General features: G+C 32.7%; 1 non-coding gene across 1 annotated transcript; it reads left to right on the top strand.

Annotated features, from left to right (window-relative positions):
• The first annotated feature begins 1,089 nt into the window (after positions 1-1,089).
• On the top strand, positions 1,090-1,173 carry LOC133314399 (small nucleolar RNA Z159/U59). Its single transcript, XR_009751953.1, has one exon. It is a non-coding gene; the product is annotated as a small nucleolar RNA Z159/U59 (small nucleolar RNA).
• The last annotated feature ends 3,463 nt before the right edge of the window (positions 1,174-4,636 follow it).

Genomic DNA, 4,636 nt, shown 5'->3' on the forward strand with positions numbered 1-4,636 from the left:
AAAAAAATCTTTTAAAATCTTAATCAGTACACCCGATGTACATAACCTAATCCCACCCTTTATTTACTTTTACCCTCTACCCCATCACTTCGCTGACAACCATCCAGTTTGCAAGTCTCTGATTTCGAAAGTTGTGTCTCAATTTCACACTCAAACACGTGGATTCACAAATTTACTTTGCAGAAGTGCGATTCGCGAGCAGAGAAGAAGGTTTGGTGTTACCTAGTTTGACTCTTTGCATTGAGTTTTTTATTTTCTATCAATTCAACCTTTTTTCTTTAAAAGAAAATTGTTAGGATGAATAATCCATACAAGAATAGTAGGTGCTATCTCGGGATTTATGTCCCTTCTTTCTTCGTTGTAAACATCCAATGTTTCTTTCCATCTTTTTTTTTTGGAGTTACCCAACCCTAATTATCTCTTTGAGACGAGTTGGCTTCCTCTGGTATCCCTACGAGCTTCGACTCTTTGAGCCTGCTATAGGATTAATCCGGAGTGCGAGGGAACAGTGATGGCTAAAGGTTCAGCCCCCTACAGTTTGCAAGTCTCTGATTTCGAAAGTTGTGCCTTTCCATCTTCTTTCTTACAGCCCTGTTTATATTTTGCTACTGCGTTTTTTTTTTTTAATACTACGATCTGAGTTTTCTAGGAGATGGTTGGGGGCAGCAGCTCCCAGATGTGGTTTTTGAGCTATTTATCTACTGAACTACTGAAAAATCATGTGCCCATGATTTGGGGTTTTCCGCTCAATTTTTTTTAACTCAAACCATATTGCTCAATTTTTTTTATTTATTTTGAAGAGATGCTTTTCTCCCCTTTGTGTTCTTAATTTCTACATTAGCCTACATAGTGAGTCTCATGTTATCCCAAAACCCGTCAAAAAGTCTCTGAGGATGATAAAAATAATAAACTTCGTTCATTCGAGTTGTCCATGCAGAAAATATATGGAGACCTGCTCTATTGTTCACATATTCGGCTGTTTTAATTTTAGCTTGATAGTAGGATACTGTCTTGTTTGCTTACAACTTTATTAACCGATTAGCTCCTTCTGTCTTCTGAAGCCTGTCCCGCCTTGAATCCGATTAAAGTAGCTCTGAAGGTTGATTAGTAAAATAAATTCGTTCCGCCGGATTGTCCATGTGGAAAATAGATGGAAACCTGAACTGAAGAGGCTTGCTAATGTTTATGTTTTTCTTCCTCTTCTCATTTTTCTATTATGATATTTCTTATTCTTTGCAATGTATTCAAATTTTTAGTTTTCAGTTCCTTAGTTTCTTGTTTCAATTTGTCATTTATATGTTATGTTCTCTCGTGTCAGTTTCTACTTTATATTTGAAAGGGTTTATTATGTCATAGGAGGGCCCACCGATTTTTATATATTAAAAAAAGCTTCAATCAGTCTACAGGACAGTAATCAAATGTTCTGTAACATGATATTTGATTTTTGAATATGTATTTTTTTTCTAATTATAAAAGGAAGTGGGGTAAATATAATATTAAAAAAAATACAAATATTATTATTGAATTTTTCTTATACTTTATAGCTTCCTTTTACCACTTTGTTTGGCTAACTTGATTCCATGCTGATACTTGGTCTTTTGATAAAGAGAACTGATTTTTATACACTATTTTTCTATATCTTTTTCATATATTAAATTTGTGAAATGACTTTTTCCTTTCTTTTTCACATAATTAATTTCACAGCATGTAACTTTTCCATTTTCAACCCTACTGCATCGTCCTATATCGATACAGAGTTCCTTCACACTAGCTTATCAATCCTGTGATCATAAGTAATGATCATTGACCATCAGAGCATGATAACTAGTACCAACCCTGACGGAGGCAAACAGACAGCATAACAGTTTGCAAGTCTATTTACAACCCTAAATACAACCCCTTGTACTTAACCTAATCGCACCCTTTATTTACTTGTACCCTCTACCCCATCACTTCGCTGACAACCATCCAGTTTGCAAGTCTCTGATTTCGAAAGTTGTGTCTCAATTTCACACTCAAACACGTGGATTCACAAATTTACTTTGCAGAAGAGCGATTCGCGAGCAGAGAAGAAGGTTTGGTGTTACCTAGTTTGACTCTTTGCATTGAGTTTTTTATTTTCTATCAATTCAACCTTTTTTCTTTAAAAGAAAATTCTTAGGATGAATAATCCATACAAGAATAGTAGGTTCTATCTCGGGATTTATGTCCCTTCTTTCTTCGTTGTAAACATCCAATGTTCCTTTCCATCTTCTTTCTTACAGCCCTGTTTATATTTTGCTACTGCGTTTTTTTTTAATACTGGGACAGGATATTGTGACACCCAAATTATGTTACACCACTCATGTGACACCAGTCAATCTCACCGTTATCCAACGGTTATATTTATTTCCATCTTTGTATGGTCATGATTTTTTAATGCATACATATAAATTGTCCAACAGAGGACGTGAGACCCATCCATGGCCTCAAACACTATTACCTTTGTGCCACTACAGATCTTATCATATACATATTACAAACACGTTTATTTCACTGAATAAATACATACATGTATGCCTGAATATCAAATGTACATACCACTTGTCCGAATAATCTTTCAAAATATATACAGACAATATGTAGCAAAGTGATCATACACTATGACCCCCAAATAAATATAAACATAGTCTCAAAAAATGGACTATCTGATGCACTACGTCAGCTCCTCTAACTCACCCTAGAGGGCTCTCCCACGGTGGCACTGCATGGAATCTGCTTTTGTTTATGGAGGAGATTTGACCTTTGTTACCTGTTGGAAGATTTAATCGATTAACTTGAAGATTTAATTGATTGGAAGATTTAATCGATTAACTTGAAGATTTAATCGATTAAATCATCAAGTTAACATTTTTTTTACCAGATTTGACCATTTAATCGATTAAATTTTCAAGTTAATCGATTAAAGAGAGGCAGATTGGTAGATAGTTTTAAATAAGGGACAAAATAATTATTAATTAATTAATGAAGGGTAAAAGGATCAAAAAGCCGGTAAAAGGAAATAAAGGGATTAGGATTTGGTTAAGATTTTAAAATTATATGTTTATTGAAAAATAATACTTTTTTTAAAAGAAACGCGAGGATTAGTTAAGATTTTAAAATTAAATGTTTATAAAAGTAATATTTAAATGAAAAAGAAATCGTATTGTTGCTGTTATAAGGATTAGGTTAAGATTAAGATTTTAAAATTAAATGTTTATTTTTTTAAAAGATTTTTTTTACAATTAAAATTTTATAAGATTGGATTTTAAAGAATTTTATTATAATTTATAAGATTTGAAAGGATAATATAAATTTATTAGATTTTAAAAAATCATATGAATTTTTAACAAACATCCAAAAGTTAAGTAGGATAATCAAATGAAATTTTTATATGCATAAAATTAATTAAAACTTTGTGATACATATGCATGCTATTAGTGTCAAGTGTGATGGAACATGTTATTCACATTTGAAAACTTTTATTTCATTTTCATCAATATTTTTAAAAAAAATTTATTAGAATTATTATATGAAGTTATTTAAAGTAAATGCAAATGTATTTATCCCTAATATATTCACATCCCAAGGCTGTTAAATACAAATTTGAATATAAAAATTGTTTGATGGCTCTTGTTGGCATGGTTAGTATAAAGGCAATGAGGGTCCTATAGAGGCATGATATTACTGTAGGTCTCTCTGATATATTATAATTTTTTTTGGTTAGTAATTTAGACTTGGACACATGAATAATTATTATTAAGATTTTTTAAATTTTATTTATTGTCCCTTATAAATTGAGTGATTTATAACAAGTGAAGTTGACCCGGAGGTGAATAGCGTACGCTTTAGTAAATCGGATAAAAAACTGAGTATTTTTTTTTAAGGGGTGGAGGTTGCGCAACCTGGACCGGAAGTCACAGTTGAAGTGGGGGGAGACGGGAAAACCATGTTTTCTCGGAGATGGTTGGGGCCAGCAGCTCCCAGATGTGGTTTTTGAGCCATTTATCTACTGAGCTACTGAAAAATCATGTGCCCATGATTTGGGGTTTTCCGCTCAATTTTTTTAACACAAACCATGTTGTTCTTGATATGAACCATTGTTTTGGAGTTGTTTTTATTTTGAAGAGATGCTTTTGTCCCCTTTGTGATCTTAATTTCATGTACATTAGCCTACATAGCGAGTCTCATGTTATTACAAAACCTGTCAACAAGTTTTTGAGGATGATAAAAATAATAAACTTCGTTCATCCGAGTTGTCCATGCAGAAAATATATGGAAACCTGCTCTATTGTTCACATATTCAGCTGTTTTAATTTAGCTTGATAGTAGGATAGTGTCTTGTTTGCTTACAGCTTAATTAACCGATTAGCTCTTGCTGTCTTGTCTTCTGAAGTCTGTCCCGCCTTGAACCCGATTAAAGTAGCTCCGAATTCAGTTCCTTAGTTTCTTGTTTCAATTTGTCATTTATACGTTATTTTCTCTCGTGTCAGTTTCTACACTATTTTGAAGAATTTCGCTGCTGCACTTATATATCCTTCCATAATGAGGTATTTATTCTCTCAATCAAAGCTGTATCAAATGGTGAATTCTATTGAGTAGAAGTGGTAGAATCTTT

Source organism: Gastrolobium bilobum, unplaced genomic scaffold (assembly GCF_033153095.1).
Source record: "Gastrolobium bilobum isolate Gb01-03AN ecotype WA unplaced genomic scaffold, APGP_CSIRO_Gbil_v1 utg44007, whole genome shotgun sequence".
In the NCBI taxonomy this organism is placed as follows: Eukaryota; Viridiplantae; Streptophyta; class Magnoliopsida; order Fabales; family Fabaceae; genus Gastrolobium; species Gastrolobium bilobum.